The sequence below is a fragment of the Plectropomus leopardus genome, chromosome 15 (assembly GCF_008729295.1).
Source record: "Plectropomus leopardus isolate mb chromosome 15, YSFRI_Pleo_2.0, whole genome shotgun sequence".
Taxonomy (NCBI): Eukaryota; Metazoa; Chordata; class Actinopteri; order Perciformes; family Serranidae; genus Plectropomus; species Plectropomus leopardus.
In genome coordinates, this window is record NC_056477.1 from 27,213,783 (window position 1) to 27,226,747 (window position 12,965).

At 40.1% G+C, this 12,965-nt stretch overlaps 1 protein-coding gene across 2 annotated transcripts in view; it reads left to right on the forward strand.

The window, feature by feature from the left end:
• LOC121954538 (SERTA domain-containing protein 2-like) overlaps nt 1-12,965 on the forward strand; it is a 41,967-nt gene that overhangs the window by 14,989 nt on the left and 14,013 nt on the right. Inside the window, exon 1 of one of the 2 annotated variants that reach the window (XM_042502096.1) lies at nt 7,947-8,033. The exons of the other annotated variant lie outside the window; for it this stretch is intronic. The gene's annotated coding sequence lies outside the window, so the exon portion shown is untranslated. Of the gene's footprint in view, nt 1-7,946; nt 8,034-12,965 lie in introns of those variants that run through there. 2 annotated transcript variants of the gene reach the window in all.

Consider the following 12,965-nt stretch of genomic DNA (forward strand, 5'->3'; position numbering starts at 1 on the left):
TTTCTCTCTGTCCTTTTTTAAATCCTCCTGATTTACAGGTAATTTCATCTCTTATCTTTTACCCCCAATTTGGGGGACATTTCATGCCAGGCTGCTGAATGCCTTTTAATAAGAAATGTTTTTGAAGGAAATCAAGCCAATTTGTTCACGATTCAAAGGTTTAAATGCTTGTGAAAAGCACCTGAATGCAGTGCAAGAAAACTGATGTCAGTCTAGGTTTCAAAGCTTCAATTAAAATAGTGTCGTTACAGAATGAATATCCTGCTTGTGTGTGTGATTGTGTGTGTGTGTGTGTGTGTGTGTGTGTGGCTGAGGCAGGAGATGTTTGGGGCAGAGAGGGGGAATGATGGACACTGATAAAGAGACAAAGAGAGAGAAAAGGAGGAGGTAGAGACAAAGCGAGAGGGAGAGAGAATGGGAAAGAAAGCAGATGGGTGTTTTTGGTGTGGAGCCCTTCCCCTCCCTCTCTCTCCGTGTTGGGCTGGAGTGCCACTCCCATGTCTAATAGTATTAATAATATTCTCTGGCCCTCTTCACACACCCACAAATCTGCCTTCACACATGGATGTTTCCACTGATTTCATTCTGTTTTTCCTTTTCAAGCCAAATATCAAATGTTTGAGCTTTTCTGCAGCGAAAAAATTATATAAAAATGTATAGTTTGTTATTTTCATATCTTTATAATAGAAGCTGAAATCACCCAGCCTGTGCACATCCCTTTGGGGTTTTTCAAATGTGATGCAAGAGAGCTAAAATTTTCTTCCCAATCCACTTCAAACAAATCTGGAAGGATGTTGCAGATGTTTTTGGCATAAGGTCATAATAATATATAATGTCATCTGTGAGGTACAAGAGACTATGGTCTTAAAACTTGAGTTGAATCACCACCAACCTGAGACAATCTCAACAAAAAGTGAACGTTAATACGTTTAACCAAGGCGCTGCTGTATTAGGTTGTTCTTCATGATGTTGTGAAGCCTTGTATCTTTCCTGTGCAGTCACCTGCTGTTTTCATACACAAAAGCCGAGGATAGGGTTAAAAGAAAGAGTAAACTGTCTGTTTTTAATAGGGGTAGACCACCAATTTACACTTCTATAAAGTTTGGAGACTTGGGAAATACAGATTTTTTTAAATGAATGGTCTAAATTGAAGCAGCTTTAGTGTATCAAGCCAAAACAAATACCCCAAACACTGGATCCAACACTTCCCATAATGCAGCATCTTTTCTTTGAATCCCTCATGCCTGGTAAAAGCCATAGACCGTATAAATGCACCCACTGGTTTATGGACTGCTGCTTTGAAGCATTAGGTTCGGCATGTTGATGGATGTATTAAAGAAAGTTTGGATACAGCTGTGGAGGCGGGGCCCTGTTCATTCCCATGAGAGCTGCTCATTGGCACATGGAACAAGAACAGATCTTTTGGGTACAAAATACCCGGATCTACAGGCCCATGAGGTATGCGCTCTAGAGAGTGCCTGAGCGGGTAACTTCGGATGACGGAGCGACTGACTTCTGGTTTGGTGCTTTGCATATTTAATCTCTTTTAGACTTTTCAGATGTTATCGAACTGGATGGCTTAAATCTAGATAGTGAAATGAGTCATTTCGCGGTGGTTTTGACGCTCACAAAAAGTTATCCACTGATTTACAGACGTCTCTTTCCTGATGTAAGTCGATGGGGAAAAGTCTTTGTGGGCCCGTGGGCATCACTTGATGGACCCGAATGGTGTAATTCCACTTATGGCCACTATGTAAAATTTGCATCAGAGGCTAGTGCACTCTCTGGGGGCTTGTGCCTTTTGGCCATTTGCCATCTTGGTTTTCTGGAGTTAGGAGTGCCCATATTTGGTTGAGAGGGTGGAGCTGTGCAGGAGCGAAGGGTGGATCTGACCAGACTGTTGGCATTCTGAAGTCGTCAAATATCGCTGGTTTTGCAGTGATTTGCATAAGATCCCAACATCACAAGTCACTTTTTGCGCATGTAATATACGCCACCAGGCGGCGTCAGCTGAGAACTAAGACGGTTCTCGAGGCGGCATAACGGCGTGATATTCCTGCCTTGAACACGCAGTGTCAAAGGTGCTTATGTCTTTTAAAAAATGGCAGTAGTAATCGTAGTGGCATGTTGGATGCATGAGGGATGATAACAGCATTGGCTGGGGTTGTCATTGTTTATGTAGTAATGTTTGTAGTAGCTGCAGTAGTAGTAGTATTAGTTGAAGTATTCATAGTTGGTGTCTTTACTGTAGTAGTGATACTTGCAGTATATATGTTATTGCATCGGTTAAGCCCTTTATAGAATCAAGAGCTAACAGTGTGTGTGTGTGTGTGTGTGTGTGTGTGTATGTGTGTATGTTTATTACCAAGACAAATATGTAATAGAGGCCATAATCAATACTTTGTTCACGTAAACAAAACCAATGAGTAACACAGACACATGAATCAATCATTCCGGCTGCGTGTGTGTGTGTATCATCGTGGCATTTGTCTGCTCAAGTGTGTGTGGGAATATATAGCCTCTGATGATATAAAAATGCGTGTATGTTGTCACAGTGAGTATAAATGGAACATGGTTGGCAAACTAATTCTGGCGACATTCGTAATGCTGTGCGTTACCACGTGAAGGTGCAACACGGTGACAGTTTGAAGCAACATGTAGCTACGCGTACAGGGCGGGAGCGATGAGTGGGACCAGTGAACTCACCATGAGTCAGGCTCACACTCAAGTTCACACTGATAGTGACACACACATGCAACCTGATACATGCACAGAGAAACGTAGACGCATAGTAACAGTAGAACAGAGCATTTACAGCTTTTGTAGCACAGCATATTCCCTGTTATTTTATTGTAGGATCAGATGATTATGATCATTTTTACATGGCATGTTTGGAAACAACAATTCAGCCTTTCATTTTGTGGTTTGAATGCATAAAATTCGGATGTTTTGCATTGTGCTTTTGCAATTTTCCTTTTGATATCCACTGAACTGAATTTAAAACCTCTGAAAGAATGAAGTGAAAAAAATATGCAGAAATACAGAAACAGAGTGCCAAAGAGAAACAGAGACTAAAACATATGGAGAAAGCAACAGCAAAAGGGCCAGAAATACAAGGAACGGGCAGATTTTGCACACAGAGGGAAATAAAAGAAGAGCGAGGGAGAAATAAATAAAGATAGATGGAGAGGAGGGAGGGAGGGATATTGTGGGTGCCGCTCTCCAGTTGGTGTTGCTATGGCCCTGCCCTCCCTGCTCACTGAGCCATTTCCTGTTTTTGACCTGAAATCTTTATTTAGAGCCATCCCTCCTCACTGCTCAGCATTCATGAGTCAACTCAGAGTCCAGAGAGATGAACACAGAACTAAAATCAGATCTCCATTCACCACAGACACTGCGTATGCGTGCATGCACAGAGCTACCAGGGCTAACCCCGTCTGTTAGCTCTACTCCAGCTGAGGCTTCATTCAGCCTGGACGCATCACATGGATAGATTAAGAATCCCTGTAGCCAAGAATAGCAGTATATTTCTGTCTTTTATTGTTTGACAAGCAGTTTCCATCAACTCTTCTGTCTGCATTGATTGAGATGAGTCAGTTTGGCCTTTTGTTAAAACAAAATCTCATACATCATTCTGTCCAGTGCTGGAGGTTTTTGAGTCTTAGCCAATGATCACTTTAGGTCTGGTCACAGCAGTATTATACATGGCGAAATTTCAGGTCAAATCAGTTCATTCTAAAGCAATTGTTTTGAGTTGTGGATTCAGTCATACAGGCAAAATAAATCTGCATGAATATTTTCTGTTGGGTCAAACTTTGTTGACCTTTGACCTGCAATTCTGTACTATTGACCAATAGCAAGCAGCACTGACAGTGCTTACCTCTGAGAGAACTTGGGCCTTTAGACAAGAACAGCCCTACTAAAAACAGAAGTCTTTCTTTTGCGTTTTCAAAAACATCTTCCTTCTTATGATACCGTTGTGAAAACTGATGCGGTTAGCTTCGCCCTGGTTCCCTCATTAAAAGACCATGGGATTTTTCCACTGGATTCAGGATCATTGCAAAAAACAAGCTCTGTAAACAAACATTTATGATTCAGCAAGATAATCTTCACAAATGAACACCACTTTTATGATTTTTGAAACCTAAATGGCATTACCAGAAGTAAAAAGCTCACACTAGGCTATAAATGAAGTACACTAGGGTTGAATGGACACAGGCACATGGACAAGGCTGTGAAGCTGTTTGGCGTGATGACGTTCTGTAGTCTCATTTAGCCACTTGTTAGCAGCCATCTTTTTTAAGGCACATAAAAGCTATAAAACTCGCTAATGGGGTATATACTAGTATATTTTACGTAGTAGAACATGAAAGTCTCTTAAGCTCATGTTAACCACAGACCTTTCATAAAGGCACCAAACCAAAAATCAATTGAGTTTGAGATGAGGGAACCGAATGTGTTGAAATGCTAACTTTTTTCCTGGATTTTAGGACTCGTTCCTGGGGTTCTCTACAGAGCCAAAGAGTCTCAAGGCTCTGATGTAGAAAGCCAACAGTTGGCTGTCAGTCAGTGTTTGGACATCAGTGAGTGTTTGGCGCCCCAGTCTTGAAGTTGAGCTCTTAAGCAGAATCAGTTCCTGATGGTGTGTTATTGAGTATTGGGGAATGGTAAATTCGCTTTCAACATTTATTTGTGTTGTTAATGTGCTATTTGGCTATGTAGCATCAAGACTGTCTTCTCGCTTCCCTTTTCCAAAAACGATTACAGACGACTGCCTTCTGCTGGTGTGTATGTACTCTTTGCAGTGTGTTAATGTGCAACTTTTTGGCCGAAACATGGCGACCTGAAGTGACGCCAACAGTAGACTTGGTCGCCGCTAGTTTGTTAATGTCAATTAAGTGTGTCTGGGCCTTTAGGCTACATTCAGACTGCAGGTAAATCCAATTTGTTACTCAAATCAGATCTTTAGGGCAGACAGTCTATACTGTTGTTTGCAAGTTATCATATTAGATGTGTATGTCCCAATATCATCAACCTATCTGCATGCGTTGTTGTGACGTAGGCATCAGTAACTACAAAGCTATGCTGGGGATACGGCTTTCCGACATGGAAACTTGAGAAATGGAGATCTTCATTTCACCCTCCTAACAGAATGGTGCAGAAATCCTCCGTCCCACCAGACAAACTCAGCAACAGACGAGGCTAACATACATCGCAATGATCTGTGCTGCAATGATGGTGTTCTTTACTGTGCTGCGAGAGGTGCGGTGCCATCCGCAACATAACGTTAGTGATTGGGGGGGATCATGTAATTCTTTGGGACCTTTGGGGAGGTTAGGTGGCTTTCCAATTTTAAAATGCACTGGTGGACATTTGACATGCTCTGTGGCCATCTGGGACTAGGGCTGGGTATCTTTAAAAAAATTACAATACCATTATCCTGTAAAAAAAAAAAAAAAAAATGATTGGAATTACATTTCAAACCACTACCAACTGTGGATCCTTTTTGCAATTTTATTTTATTTTTTCCTGTCCAGACTTTAAAGTCAATCTGAATAAATCTGGATATGGAAAATATGGAAAAATATGGAAAAATACCAAGCTCATGGTTAGCAAGCATGGGGAGCTGTTCAGACACATTAGTGTTAGCTCAGCTTCTAACAGTCGCAAAACTTTGCCAAGGTTCAAGAAGCAAATATTGCATGGATGCATTTAGTTGTGCCACTTTTTTGGAGAGTTGTAGTGCACAACGAAGGCCTAAATGCTGTTTTCCAAGAGGTGGAACTAAATGATTCTGTGCCAACAGTTCAGTCCTGTAAACACTGCACTCCAATAGATGTAAATACTTGTGACAGCAGGTTGATCCGAGGCTGTCCTGAGAGCTGGCAGCCTGTCTGGATAAACAGGGAGGCTTGTATTGTGATTGTGAGTGTATCAGTGCACAACTGGGTGAGTGTGCAGCAGGGGGCATCAGGGACAAACGGTCTGAGATGCCCATTTTCTGCCCTGCTCCACTGGCGTTTTTGTCTGTTTGGAGCAGACTGATGGGTTTTGTTTGAGTTTACTGGACATCTTCCTGCCATCTGCTGCAGGGTCGGACGGGCATCACTAAGCGGCCAAACAGCACCATCGCTCCGGTGCTCTTTTATTGACATCAGTCATAGAAATGAGTAAAATATTGATTTCAAGTTCGTAGTCCATGTCACAAAACACCAGCAGATACTAAAAAACCTCAGATAAGATACTTGAAAATCAAAAGCGTACAACTATCACAATACTGGTGGGGCATGTATCTAAAGCAGATACAACTTTAAATGTGAACACTGATACCACTTTGCACTTTCTAAATGTTTTATACAGAGAGGGAGAGCGAAAAAGATACAGTTTTACACAGCATAGGTTCTCTCTCTCTCTATCTGTGTGTGTGTGTGTGTGTGTGTGTGTGTGTGTGTGTGTGTGTGTGTGGGCGGAGCGAAGTTGTCGACGCCACTTCTCGGGGCAGCTGCTCGGATTCAGCTTCTCTTGTTGCCTTCACGTGCTCCTCGTAAATTTACATTCCGGAGCAAAATGGATCCTATCATGACAGTAATTACACTTTTGTTATGGTCGATACATTAAAAATGACCCCAGGATTAAGGTAACTTTCAAAAAAGTTGTGTCTAGGAAAAAAATATTAATCATAGGCTATTAAGAAAAATATCTACTTTATGGAGGACTCTAAACGGTTTAAGTTAATCGAGCACTGGGAAGTAATGTAGCCTATTTATTTTAAGGGACTGTTCATTATTTACGAGAGAGGAGGGGGTGGTGCAAAACAGGGGAGACACTTCAAACAATTTTTGAAAGCATTTTCTTTTGATTTTGTTTAGGGGAGGCATATTCAACTTTTCATATTTTGTATTTTGATTTTTTTAAATAGGCTAATTTCAGAACCCGAAAACCTGTAAGTGGGTTTTAAAGGCATATTTTCTTCATAAAAATCTCCCAAATCAAACAATTTTATCACAGCCAGAAACTGTGAAATGTGGTTATTTATGAGAAATCTGTTTATTTATGGTAATGTGAGGGTCATACATTTTCCCCCAGTCACTCAGGGATTACTTTTGGAATGTAATAGGCTACAGATTACTAGTTACCCTTTTAAGAAATGATAGTAACATTTGATTATTTTTTTTAAATGACACTGTAATAAAGCTGACCTAAAAACATAAGTGCATAAATGTTGTGCTCAAATTAGTGTCATTAGCCTTGTTGACCTGCATTGTCCAAAATATTCTAAGAGATGGCATAGGCAAAAAGACAAAAAAAGCAACAAAATGAAATGTTTTATTAAAATGTTTTGGGGGTTTTTTCCCATACGTAACTGCTTTGTGATCACCAACATTTTGAATAGTAACTGTAATATAATTACATTTCTTCTTAGTATCTAATTACATATTTTTATTTATTTTTTTTGTTATTTAATTACTGCTAGTTAGCTACTCTCCAATAATATATTTATATATATATATATATATTAAATCAAAGCCCCTGCCACCCACCCACTCTGATAAATAAAGTACACTCCCTAACTAGGCTAACATAGTTGAAATGCAGCATTTTTGTTCTTTAAATGTCACATCTTGGTAGCTCCATAGATCTTCACCCAGCACTAGTCTGTCACATTACACTTTGACTACAATAGTGTGGCGCAAAACAAATGACATTTTTAAGAACATATCAAACCCTCGAAGCGGCGAACGCCGTCTTCCCGCGTGCAGCTCGTTATTACACTCGTCACACTAGTTAACTCAAATCTCGTTACGTTTTTTCCCTCAAACGACGCCGATTGCGAGACCCGAGCGCACGTGCAGCATGTCCTACGGCTCGTGAAGGCAGCAGCGTTCCTGTGCGCGGAGGCAGTCTTCTCCTCCTATCAGCGCCATTGTGTGACAGAGTCTCCGGGAGCGAGGACGGCTTGTTCTTCTGTAGCCGACAGGACTGTTTAAATACCCTCCATGTTTCTCTTTCAAACTCCGGCGGACCTGGATGTGGTAAGACACCGTTAATATCTTTCAAAGAGCGAAGTTAAAACGCGCCGAGGAAATACATTACGGTGAGGCGGCGTAACGCATTTCTTGTGAATAATAGACGCGGTGAATGTGTTTGAATAGTGCTGCGGGGTTGTGGGGTCTGGCTGGGGGAAAAAGTTTCGTGTGAAACGGATAATATTTGGCAGTACGCGTCCGTGTTTTATTTCCAGAGACCTTCTGTGTCTGTCTGCCGAAAACTAACTCCAGTTTACAGCCGAGGCAGCGGCCGCCACTTCACACTTCATCACCACGGACAAAAGTCTGTCTGATAAACTTTTTTTTTTTTTTAACCCAAAATACTCCGAGTGTTTCCCCCAGTTACACTCACCTATGAGCACATACTGCTATAACGAATGACGAATAATATCACTGAAGTTATTCTCTTTTTTAAATGATATTTCATGTAATAGCTAAATTACACGGAATGACCTACATTTGTATCCTTCTTCATGTAAACCACACGTAATGACAATGTATTTTGGGCCAAATATAATGCTAATAATAATGTTATAATGTTGTCAGCTACAGAAAATATGGACTTTTTGTTAACACAAAAGTCAAACACAAGCACATATATGATACACTGAGTCTTTATTGACAACTTATGGGAAGTCGCCTATGTCCTTGTCCATCTGTAAACCTGTTATGAAGTAGTGCGATGTGTCTCTGCAGTGGAAGTGATTTGGTGTCCAGTGTTTGGGACTGTCTCAGTCAGTGTGGCTGCTGTTGTGGTGAGTGGAGGAGCCTCTGTTTCATAACGTGCACCACAACACAGCAGTCTGCTCTCATAATGACAGCACCTCTTCTTCAACTCTGTCGGCCCTGTGCTGTGACCCACAAGCAAGGTCCCCTCAGAGGTCCTTACTTTGTCTGGACCCACATTACAGACTCACGTCAGACCACAGAGCCCCGCTCCATCAGAGCTGAACCCAATCTGAGGAGCAGCCAGATGTGATGCAGGGTTATACAACTGTGTAGATGAGCAGATAAGCACAGAGGGGAGAGGAAAGCCTAGTTTTTGCTGAGTATGGTACCCCTTTAGGAAGTCCTCAGGCTCCAGGTAGGGTCCAGAGTACATAAAAATGACTCATTGATTTTATGTTTTACTTTCATATTTACAGAAATATTTGCAGTTAGTCACTATAGTTCTTTTTACACAGAGATCGTGCCATAAGGCTGCAACTACTGCTGCATTCATGTGATGTCAGGAGGTCCAACCTAGTTGTGTTTATGTGCTTTGAGGTCGTAAAGTGGGAAGACCTTGGAAGCTGCAAAGAAGATGAGTTGCATTTGAATGCAAAGAGCGTTTTAACAAGAGGTTGATAGCTGTTTCCAGTTTGTTTGTTTTTATATTTTATTTTATTTTTTATCGATATTATATTTTTGTATTTCATCTAGGTCACTCTATATGGACAGCAGTTTACATTAATACCATTACACTTTACATGTGATCAAAATTGATAATATGTAATATGTAAATTCATTTTTAGAAAAGTTTCTTCCTATTGACAAAACATTGACTTTTGCCTGCCATGTTTATGCATTTATGATGCCAAGTTGGCAACTCATGTTATAAAATTGGCTTAATGTAGTTATAAATGTTAGTATACTCGCCTGGCATGCTTTATAGTTAAAAGTTTGCTTGCCTGCTACAGCTGATAGATGCATATACTAAAATGTGTGACTCTTAAAAGTAAATGAGAGCTACTAGGAACAAAATAATGAGATATACAACTTTATTTTACTGGCAGTTGTTGACATTTTTTCCATTCTTTCCGCTCTTTCTATCTATTTCTGATAAATAGATTTCTTGTCCTTTCCTTTTTTGGTCTTTTTTGTGGGGCTGCTCATTGCCTCCATCTCATGTTTTGAAAAACAATCAAGCTAATTTGCTAAGGTTTCCAAAGGTTAAATTTCGCACGGCAGGCGACATGCGTAACACACACACATAACAGGTCGCATGTACCAGACGTCGCATGTACAACACGTCGCATGCACAACACGTCGCATGCACAACCCATCCTACTTATGGTTCCATTCTGCAGACTGTCCCTTTTACACAAACACTGTTTTGGTACCTCCCGTGGCAGCTGAAAGGCAAGACAACTCAGTCCCCCACTTTCTGGCTACATTCTGACCAGCCATCACTCCACACTCTACTACTGAAGCTCCTGAAACAAAATGAGGAAAATTAGTGGGCTTTTAGTTGTTTTGATGTACTCTCGATTTGGTTTTTTGCACCCAGTAGTCCCTCCATCCCGTACACTTCCCCTCAGCTCACTGCTATTATTTCAAACTCAATACATCAATACTGAGCTGGGAGGAAATATTTGGGGCATTTGGAGGCTTCAAAACATAATCATCCTTAACACAGATCTTCACAGGCTTTTTTGAAGGCCTTGATATGAAATACATTTTGAACATCATGAGGCGACAGCTGCAGGGTTTTATTTTCAATCTTTAAGTTCCGTTGCATCGGCTACCCCATGAGAGATGCATATATTCTATACTGCATACCTTCAGTAGCTGAATATCTATATCTAGTAATAGTACGGTGCAGCAGTAAAGCTCCAAGTGCAGTAATAAGGCTTGTACTGCATTCACAAGGATTATGCTTAAGTAGTAAGCGTGCTGCCTGCAGTAAAAATGATGACACTTGCAGCATTGAAGCGGGTGCTGCTGTAACAAGGTGGGCACTGTGGTAATAAGGCCCATACTGCTGTGATCCAGTGCATGCTGCAGTAATAAGGCAGATACTGCAGTAATAAGAAGGATACTACCATACACCCCAGTGACCAGATATATCGACGCTGTAGATTTCTGTGGCTTCCAAGGCTTCGTCACTGGAAGTGTCAAGCTGTGTTTCCCCCCCTGAAGAGGCTTGGTGGAAAGAGTGGAGCGCTCAACGGGCTGTAGACACGTCTGCTGACCTAAATCTGCTCTCTTCTTCTGCCTTTTATTTATAGACTTAAGCGTGTGTGTGTGTGTGTGAGTGTGTGAGGGAGTGAGTTTGTGTTGGGATACACTAATGACCAGAAATCTGAGATGCACACACAAACTAAATGCGCATGGATGTGTCATCGTGATTTACTGCATAATTTATCAATTGATGCATGATCTTAACTTTTGTAAAACAGTAGATTGTCCCTTTAATTAACACAGTACCTTTAGGCTCAAGGAATGAGGATTTTTTAGGCACCTGTCAGGTCTCTCATAGTGTTCTATGAACTGTCTGTGCAGAAATTTGGTTCTTGTTTCCAAATATTTTCTGCTAATTTATTAGGTACACCTGGCTAAATAACAGCCCTGTTATAAATCCTACCTTAATTAATATAATTAATGGTCACTTTGGTTGCTGTAGTTTCTGGTGTAGTTGAATTGTATTGCTTTACACAGAGTTTTTTCTTTTCTTTTTTTCATGCAGCCCAATTCTGTCAGTGAGGGAGGAATAAATATTAGGGGCAGAAAACACCAGAGGCCTAATGATACAACATTATCAAGATACTTACGTCACCTTACATTATTTTTGCAATTTTAAACATGTTGCAGTATTATGAGTTTTGCAATAAAATATATTGTGATTTATTCCCTTTTTTCAACTGCAAATTATGTCCCTAAAGGAGAGCTTTGTCAACACCTGTTTTATCTAATAAGAGGAAGTTTTCAGTTTGTTCATCAGTTATTTTTATTGCAGCAAAATGTAACTAGTGGATTGAAAAAAGAATTGTTGATATTATTCTAATAGGCTACCAAAAGTTTAATTTCTGATCATGATATAAATTATTTTTTTACATAAAAAAAATCAACACTTTGTGCTTCTGTAACAATACAATATTGCCACACAAAAATATAGCAGTACTATGCGAAATTGATTTTTCCCCCCAAATACCTAGTAAATGTTAAAAACTATAGCCCCCAAAATAGCTTTGCACCCAAAGAACTTGCAGCTGAGTTAAGTTTCTTTTTGTGAGAGGGAGTAAGGGTGTACAAAACAGCGACGTGTGTGTGTGTGTGTGTGTGTGTGTGTGTGTGTGTGTGTAATAATTTGAGACACCATAAATTGCACTTTCCGATTTTGTGAATTAAATGCAGATAGTCATTAATTTAGATTAATAAAGGATTGCTCTAAAAATGATTTGTAATACATTCATTGGTCAAAATGGTCAAAATAAATTGATTAAAATCCTCCAGATGCAGATGCAAACCCCGACACTGTCTTTTTACTGGCTCAGTACACCCTGATGTTGCCATGCCGGTGCTCTCACCAGTGTCTCTTTATTAATGGGATGCTGCATGTTGCACAGCCGGAGCTGTGGTGTTTTGTAACCAGGTCTGTCATTACGTAAGAGATCGTAGTGAATTCCCTGTCTGATACCCAGCTGACCTCTGTCATGTGAGCATTTATGATCACTATGAGGGAAAACACATGCACACGTGTTTGCGGCACACACACACACACGCGTTGTGTCTAGTCGTATGTTTGCCTTATTTATTTTGGTTCTTGCTCTGTTTTTTCCTCTGCTTTCTGTCCTCCCTTGTTGTTGTTCTACAGAAACATTTGGGTATATTTTTAAGCAATGTCAAAAGAAGGGGTTTTCAGAGTACTTAAACTTTTGGGGTCAAGTATAAAGGGTTTCAGGTCAGTGTTATGGTATTTGACAGCTTACTCTATCTAACACTAGTACCAGTGTCATAATGTAGCTAATATTTATGATAATATTGTAATATTTAACAAAAAAAGCTGCAGAATTTAACTTGCAGTCATTTGAGAAAAAATAAATCAATTTAAGAAAAAAAAAAAATACATTTAATATTTATTTAATCTGTATTTATCATCTCCAAACCTCATCTTTTACCATTTAAACCACATGTATGTAATGAACTTTTGTTTGC